Source organism: Xiphophorus hellerii, chromosome 10 (assembly GCF_003331165.1).
Source record: "Xiphophorus hellerii strain 12219 chromosome 10, Xiphophorus_hellerii-4.1, whole genome shotgun sequence".
Classification (NCBI taxonomy): Eukaryota; Metazoa; Chordata; class Actinopteri; order Cyprinodontiformes; family Poeciliidae; genus Xiphophorus; species Xiphophorus hellerii.
The window spans coordinates 9,867,861-9,877,013 of record NC_045681.1 but is presented as its reverse complement, the minus strand read 5'-3'; the positions used below and the strand labels follow the sequence as shown (position 1 = coordinate 9,877,013).

General features: G+C 38.0%; 1 long non-coding RNA gene across 1 annotated transcript; it reads left to right on the top strand.

The window, feature by feature from the left end:
- Positions 1–7,481: 7,481 nt before the first annotated feature.
- LOC116726708 (uncharacterized) lies at positions 7,482–8,475 on the top strand. The gene is made up of 2 exons (XR_004340653.1): positions 7,482–7,664; positions 8,156–8,475. It is a non-coding gene; the product is annotated as an uncharacterized LOC116726708 (long non-coding RNA).
- The last annotated feature ends 678 nt before the right edge of the window (positions 8,476–9,153 follow it).

Genomic DNA, 9,153 nt, shown 5'->3' with positions numbered 1-9,153 from the left:
TAATGTCAAAGGGATAGTAAAAATAAAAATAACAAATATCTTGGTGAATTCTTCGAGAGTGATCAACAAATTGTAATATGGAATTGATATAACTGATGAATCATCGGACTTGTTCGTGTTTAGATGACATTTGTCTTGAAGCGCTGCTTTATACGTAGACTCAACGTATATGTTTAATTTGGTTCAGTTTGAAGCGTCAGTGCGCAATTTGCCTCCAGATTTGAGTCACGGTGCGGCATCGGAACTGTAAGGTTTTAGCTCCACCTGGTGGTCAGATGGAGTTACTGAAAGCTGCGTTTTTCCAAGATTCACAAATTCAGGAAACCCGGATGCAGAATAAACAATGTGTTCATCTGATGAGCTTCATCTGGCTCCTCTTGGACAGCAAAGGTACTATTTAAAGATTTGACTAAAAAATTTTCTGTGAATTTGCTGATTTGATTGGATTATTTGTAATAAATCTAGTGAATTAAATAACTGGAGTAAAGAAACCTGTCGCTGATATTCTAGTTTATTAAGCTGCACCTGTAGTAAATACATTTATTCTATTTTTTTGCTATATTTTGCCATTTTTAAAAAAATTAACAATGTTTGTTTGTAGGTATGAATGATTTATCATCTGCACAATTATTGACAGAATACTACACAGTAGAGACGTGTGACGGTAATCTTCTCGCCCTTTGGCTTTTGCTACTCAGCAGGTAATTCTGCAACGTAAAGCCATAAAATTAAACATGCGGCCTTCTTTTTTTTTTAAATCTGAAATAAAAATTGTGGTGAGTAGAAATGGCATCTCAGAGTAAGTTTAAAACAACAAAAATCTGGTCCTTTAATTCTTTAGAGGAAGGGTGTCCAACGTGTGGCCTGGGGGCCATTTGTGGCCCTTGAACTAAGTTTTGTGGCCCCAACTGCAGCTCAAAAATGATACAAATGTACTTGTTGAATTTTTATTCCAGGTGTAATCATTGTTGACATAATTCACTTGCAATGGAAAATGTTAAGTATGACGCAAATCATTAGTCTTTTCTCAACCATTTTTTAAAATAATAAGTAGCACCACTTTTATCCAGAGACTTTTTCTGAAAGCCAACATTTTGGCCCCCGAATCAACTTTTATTTAACTTGTTAAACTAGGCTGATCTGAATTCCTTCCTTATAACAGAGTTTGAAAATTCTACCTTTCATTTTGTGCAACAAAATGTGCAAAATCTGGGGATGTCATAATTTATCTCACAAAAAAAAATCAGTGATTTCAGTGTTTTAATTATTTCCCTGTAATTACTTTTGACTAAATGATTTTGAGACTAACCGTTTGGACACGCCTTCTTTAGAGGCTTTGGACTCAATTGCACATTTGTGCAGAATCATCAAGTTTGACTTTTTCTTTTAGGAAAAACTTCTAGGACCTTAATCTGATCCAGGTTTTATTGTGCAGTTATTCCTGTACATTTAAATGATCTCAAAACTCCTGTTGGGTTTTCACTGAAATAACTAAAATTCAACTGATTCTTGCAGGTTTTGTGCATGAAAAGGCCTGATGAGGACAAGGACTGAGCAACAGATGAGGAAGCAGCGGTTCCTCTGACAGCTTTAGGATGTAAAACTGAAAGAATAAAATGCCAACATGAGCAGATTGTGGGACAAAAACCATTATTAAGCAAGCAGGAAGACGCTTTCTGTTCCACTCCAAACATGCATGTAATTCTGCTGAGCAGGCCTTTATTTTATCATTCACACAACCCATCACCTGTTTTTATGCTGACCCCCTCCCTCACCGTCACGCCGCTCCGGCTGGGTGGGAGTTGTCCGCCTGTCGGCCAATCAGAGGACGGTGCTCACCCTTTAACGTGAACCCTGATAAATCAAAGTGTGTCAGTGAGAGAAAAACAGAGAGGAAACAAGCGATAAGATTAAAACCAGAGCACACAAGGAGGCTCTCGTTCTGACAGAAGTGATTTTTCTGGGAGTTTGTTTGCTTTACATTTCAGAAGCCTCTTGAAATATGGTTGCATATTTGCAGAAATCCTTTAGCCACTTTAGTTCATTTTCAGCAGTCAGAGTCTTCATCAGTTCAAACTTTCTGCTAGTTATATTGAGTTTTGATGAACATAAATAATTTCAGCTTGTATGACAGCCTCACTTCTGTCACTCAGGGCAGCTGTGGCTACAATGTAGCTCACAATCATCGGTGTGTGAATGTCGTGTAGATTGCTTTGGAGTCCTCTGACTTGATAAATCACTATATAAATGCAGACTATTTATATAGAGCCAATACACAAACACGTCATCTCACTTAGCAAAGGAAAGTAATTTTAATCTACGGGTGGGCGATATGGACTTAAAATTTCATCATAATATTTAATGAGACTATTGTGATATCAATAAAAGTGATTATATCAACTATTTATTAATTGTCGTTTAGGTAAATAGCCACAAACACAAATATTGCTCTTGAGAAACATTCCCATTTGTAATATGCTGCATAAAAAGTATAATTTGTATCACTAAGCTGCACGCAGTAACAGCATTTGATCCTATTTTTCAATTTATTAATATTTATTGATATTCCCATAGAAAACAGTGGAGAAAACAGTAAATATTTAGACAGATTTGGGGTTGAAGACTTTTTAAGGATGTGCGGTCCTCCTGATGTCACAGATAAACAGAACGCCTAACCAGATGTAGCTGAGGATTTAAAAACTGTACACTTCTGAGAGCCAGTGTATGCATATATTTGGGGCTGTATGAATAATTATGACCCTTTGTGAAGGCTTGTGAATTCAAACTTGAACAACACCATACAGGTTGTGATAAATTCCAGATATTTTTGAGTTCATTTAAACGTCTCACGTCTTCCTGACGTTTTTCTACATCTTTTTGCGTCTCTGCAGAATGCGCTCACCCCTCGTTCCCTTTACATGCTGTTTGTCGGGCCTCACCTTATCTTTACTGCTGTTTACTTATCTGCTTGAAAGAACAGAGAGAACAAACACATGAATGTCTAAAATCTATGTACTTTCTCTCTTGGTTTTCATAAGAAAGGTAAATTGTGTGGTTGTTTCCTCTCCGCCTAAAGTCAGGATATCAGCTTTTGGAGCCGATAACGTTTATGATCACTTGGACAGGAGATAAGCTCCGGCATTATTGCATTAATTTAATGAAAGACCCGTTTGTACATGAATGACTAAACATAAAAGATGAACTTCAAACAGATCTGAAGCCTGCATGTAAAAGTCCCAGCTGAGCCATGAAGCCTCTTGTTTCATACAGCGTTGTGTAATTGTGCACTTGTTCTGCTGCTCAGCCACATGGGCTGATATTTGCACTTGCATCCCAGGAAATGAATCTAATCTTATCGCGTGGGCAGAGTCCGCAGGTGCAGGTCTGGGGTCAGGCCTCATGCAGACACGCTCAGCACTTAGCGCCATGTTGACCAGTTGACGACTTAATAACCCCGTTATTCATTCTGTTATGAATGAATAACAGAGTTATTCATTCTGTTACACTGCTGCTCAGTCGGTGTCTTTGTGAAGCCTGTTTTTATTTCAGGATGATTACAGGCAGGCCGAAACAAATAACACTGATCTAGCACTGAAACAGATAACACTGATCTAGCAGCATCTCCAATTATATCTCCAGAACCAATTAAAAAGCTTACTGACTGATCTACTTAACTACTGGAAAGATCAACTTTGCTTTAATTCTGTAAAAGTGACATGCATCATCAATCGCTTCTCTTTTATTCACACAAGGAACACAATTTCTTGCTTTTGTTGCTGTAAGTAAACACAGTTTCTTGTGTGAGAAATTTATAAAAGATTGTACATAAAAACAAGAAAATGATGGATCACCCTCTTCACCAGATTGTCTTAGAAAAACAGCGTCTTTAGTCAGAGGCTTCTTCATATATGCTGTAATACAGACTGCTGCAGGAGATCTTTCCTGCCCAGATCCATCACCATCAGCTCATGGACTAGTTGTCCCTCATGCAGGTTTTGGACAGAAATCAACACTAATGCGTGTTAGGAAAAATATTTATATGCCAGTAACCTTTTCCAATAAACATTTATGGTTTCAAGTTCAACATTTCATGAACTTTAGGACTCCCACGGTTACTATAATTGAAGTGTTTGACCTGAACCAACAGTGTGTCCTCCGTGTAGTCAGAAAGGACATAAAGTCTCATGCCATTACAACAATCAGACATCAGTTTAGCTCCTTCAATAATCATTTGTGCTAAGGAGAAAGTTAATGACTGATGAGTGAGATCTGGACCTCCGCAGATCCTATCTAGCTGTGTCATTCACCCAACAGATCAGGGAAGTGCTGATGACAGCAGGCCTCACAGAGACCCTTTGATCAAACCACAAAGTACAAAACTGTTACCCTGTTGTTACTCTAAGTAAGCTAATGAATGACCTGGCTAGGGTACAAATAATAGCAGAAGGCTTTTGCCCTCAAACGAAGTATCTTTATCCAAATCCACATATTCAATTGAAACATGAGTAATATTCAATAATATGGTAAAATGTGATTTATGAGTGCTAAAACTCCAAGCCTTCGTGTCTCCTAAGAGAGACTTACTCCATCTATTAATGCCCCTCTAATCAACAATCATGTAATATGGAGGCCACTTCAATATGGAGTGCCTTTTTGTAAAGTTACAGACAAAAGTTTTGGCTATTTAGCCTATTATAAAAGCAGAACATGGAGGTGTATTTTTAAAGTCTTGTTATTTATTAATTTATGGATATCAACATTTCAAACTAAGTATTTATGAGCAATTATATAAATTTTTTTATTTAATTAATTTATTACCGCCCCCGGATTCTTTCTGCACGGAGTTTGCATGTTCTCCCTGTGCATGCGTGGGTTCTCTCCGGGTACTCCGGCTTCCTCCCACAGTCTAAATTCTCCCTAGGTGTGAGTGTGTGCGTGGTTGTTTGTCCTGTCTGTCTCTGTGTTGCTGGACAGACTGGCGACCTGTCCAGGATGAACCCCGCCTCTCATCCGGAACGTTAGCTGGAGATAGGCACCAGCACCCTTCCTGACCCCACTAGGGACAAGGGTGTTAGAAAATGGATGGATGGATGGATGGATTTAGTTGGCAAGCTAAATATTAAACTTCATTAATAATGAAGCATTAATAATTTTATCACTGGGTAAGAGGATTTTGAGCGTGTCTTTCAAAAATATTTTGTTTTGCAAAACGTCTATCGTGAATGCTTGATTATTATTGGTCCAAATTAGACGCATCTTACGCATGGGGGCGGGGCATCAGTCAATATTTTTGACATTATGGCGGACAACAGAAAGTATGACAGTGGAGTTGGTGGCGGTAATGCTCACCTAACGTTTCTTGCCAACCGCCAATGAATTTCAAGAAGAAGAAGAAAAAGTATGACAGTGGAGTCCTGTAAATAAAGGAACGGGAAAGAAAAAGAGGAGCACGGCAAAGACGGTGATGAAGAAAATGCCCGAGCTTACGGGCTTTTTAAAACCTCTCAGCGGAGGTAAAACGGAACCATCGTCCTCAGAACGTTAGCATCGCTAACAGCGGCACTACGATCCCGCCTGATCCTGGAACTGTGGCTGACCTGGCAGTGGAAGCCAGATCCACTGGCTACTGGGCTGAGCAAGGACCGGGGATCTGCCAAAATATGGATGTTAACGAGCATCGGAACGGGTGTGCAACTCTTCTCCAACTCGTACTTCAAACGTAGGCTCGCAAAACGTGAGTAAGTCAGTGGCTGCTAGTCAGCAGTCATGATTTCAAACGGGCATCAGAGACCGGAAGCGCGCATTAAGCTTTCACGCATTAAAGAGCATGAAAACAGCGAACATCACGGAAAGCGATGCAGTGCAGACTTTATTAAATAAATTACGGTATAAATCGCGATAGACACGTGATAATTATCAATAGAAAAATGTTCTGTAATTTCAGTGAACTCCGATAAGACCGGAACTGTAGAGAATTCTGGAAAAATGTAGGCAGAGGAAACGGCCTTCTCGGTAGCTTTGGTTACCTAGCAACAACCTGTTGAGTAACTGGCGCAGCAGCAGCGGGTTACTCAACAGGTTAACTGCTCCTGCGGTTAACCTGTTGAGTAACGGTGAACTCTAGTGAGGGCTAACCGTTAACTGAGGCTTCAGAGCTGCTTAAAAATAACAAACAACCGTGTGGAGTGAAAACTATGGGTAAAGTAGAAAAGGTCATATAACCAGTTGGGCAGTATTTTAGATATTTAAAACAAAAAACTAATCAATAATTATATTTTGACTTGCATGAAACCCTTAATTTTTTTTTTTTGTCATATTGTCCAGACTTAGCTGACATCTTTTACACTTGCCCCTGTACCAAAGAGTTAGCACTAAATCAATTTGTTATGGTGATATGCCCTGACACAAAAGTCATAACATTTGGGTCTCTTGCACAAATTTTTCTACTTTCACGGTTTTACTTTAAAAATCACTTAAACGTTTAGCTTCAGCCACATTGAAACAGAATCACAGTTTTTTATACCAGCCTCTCCAGGCTGTGGAGAGGCTGTTTAAAATATTAAACCAGGAGTGTCAAACTTAAAGAGCTGGTTGTGGCAGAATATCTTAATAAAATTACCCATTAACAAACTGTTAAAAGGACAGTATTTTGTATTTTCCCACCACATAGTGCCTTTTTATAGCTGTTACCTTCAGTTGTTTATGAAAATGTGTATCAAATATGACTTGAAAGAAATGACTTGAAAGAAATATTTGTGTATCAAATGTGACTTGAAAGAAATATGACTTTGTAATTTAACACCTAAATTGGGACTCTGTCTCTTTAAGTAACTCCTATGCCTTCAGGAAGTCATCACAAAATCGCTCCTCTATTAACCTTTTAACAACATTTTACCAGCGTTTCACCAAGAAGTGGCTTGTATAATGCACAATTTCACCAGATGTTTGCTAATTGCTGCTGGCTAGTCTGAAGGAGCTGCTCTGTGAGGTGGAAGCTCGGAAACTGCAGCTCTGAGGAGGAGCTTCGTCCTAGAAGGCGGTGCTAGATCCACCCAGGCATTTTGCAGAGCTTTATGGTTGCCACGGGCGATTCAAGGATTTCTCCAACATGCATGAAACAATCAAAACAACACTCCAGGCATGGTTTTGATGAGGGAATAACATCATAGCAGACTATTTTACACAATACTGCCTCTAAAATTTCTCTGAGTTTGATTTGTACTTCTTAAAATTAAAGTCCTTTTCACATCAATTTATTTGGTCGTATACAGAGGTGAAAGTAGTTTAAATTCTTTACTTTTGTTCTATGACAAAAAAATGAAAGTGAATATATATATATATATATATATATATATATATATATATGTAACCCATGTTAATTTAACAAATATGAATTATAGCCTGTAGTACACTACATGGTCGATAGGTGGCAGTAAATGGTTTCAAGTAGTCTAAAACTACATTGATATGCCGCAGAATATGGACTAGAATAACCAGAAGAAGAAACGTTTTGTGGTCATTTTATTGACAAAACTCTGTGTTATTTTCAATATTTTCAAGAGCTAGTTTTCATCTATGGTTGATTTTTCGATTCTTGTGTAACCGGACCCGGAAGAACTTTGTTTTTGATATTACATTTATTTGTTTTTTGATGCGAATCTCCGGTGAGTTCTGTGCTATAATTTTCTTCGTTAGCTATCGATTAGCCACAAGCTAATATTTTGCTGTTATGTATTAAAAGTTATATTGTGATTTCATTTTACAGTTCAATGTTGAAAGGAAAAAAAAACAATCGGAGATACTTGTTTATGATTAAGAATGTATGTTTTGTATGAAAATTAGAAATGCTTACGGCTAACTCTGAAAGGCTATTCTGCTAATATTGCGCTTTTTTTTTTCTTTTTGGAATACTGATACTGATGAGGTATCTAGTGACAGTGAGTTATTTATTCCACTGTACGGAATTGAAGAATGCTAGAAAAAGATATGTCAATTCAGTGAATATTATGTTGTGATGTTTTGTTGAGCTAAAAGACAAAATTGGTTATCGCAGCTGTAAATTATTTTATTTACATGGAGTGAAAGATAAACTTTCACTGAAATGACTTAGAATGGTGTATCACAAAATAGTAAAATACATTTCTGCTATATGCAGGTTGTTTTTTTTTGTGTTGAGAGACATCGTGTGAAGAACGGCGAGCCAGGATCCAAAAGAGCAGATTGAGATTGTGTCCACTACGACGTCAAAGAAGAACCTTCTTCTGTTCCACTTGATCGGTGGGATTGCACATATTAACACTACCCGGGTAGCTACCATATAACATTCAGATCTGAAAACTGAATTGAACTGAAAAAAAAGAAAGGAAAAACTATTGAACTCGACTGACTTGACTTAGGACTACCAAAAGGAAACATTGACTATTTTGTTCTGTTTCATTATTGTCAAAATGTGTAATAAATGTGTTTTGTTCAACACATTGTTTCCCTCGCTCCTCCTGAGTTGAACCTAGTTCTGATGCGCTATTTAATTGTAAAGATTCATAGTCACCGATTCCTTTGTTACAGGTGCCTTACCAGATAAGTACAAAGTTTTACACATATATATATATATATATATATAAGCTAACTGGGTAGCTCTTGAATTGCTGCAAAATGGAGCCATATTTCCCTCAGCTTACTGGCTGGCAATATTGACACCACAAGATGCCATGAGATCTAAATTCTGAACATCATGGCATGGAGTGCGCCAGTTTTCCATGTCTGGCATATAACCATTCATTTTAGCTTTTAAACTGATGATATTGATCTTTGTTCAGATAGAGGGACAATCAGTAGGCCTAGCATCATGACCTGTTTGTTCTGAAGATCCTGCAGCTTCCACTTCGTCTTCCTGACATGGCGCCTCCTCACCCTGACTCTTGTAGTGAGGAACCACAGAGCTCTGTTAAGTTAAAAGCACATCTTCTGAAGTTGGGATATTTTCCTCTAACATGTTCCAGAGGAATCACCTCAAGTCAGACATTGGACTGGAATTTATTTCAATGTCATTTGTGAATGTTAGCTGCTCATGTTCAACAGTGGAGCTATAAATGATAACCAATGAGGTTATCAATTTGGAGAAAGTCTCAACATAAAAAGAGATGAAAATAAATG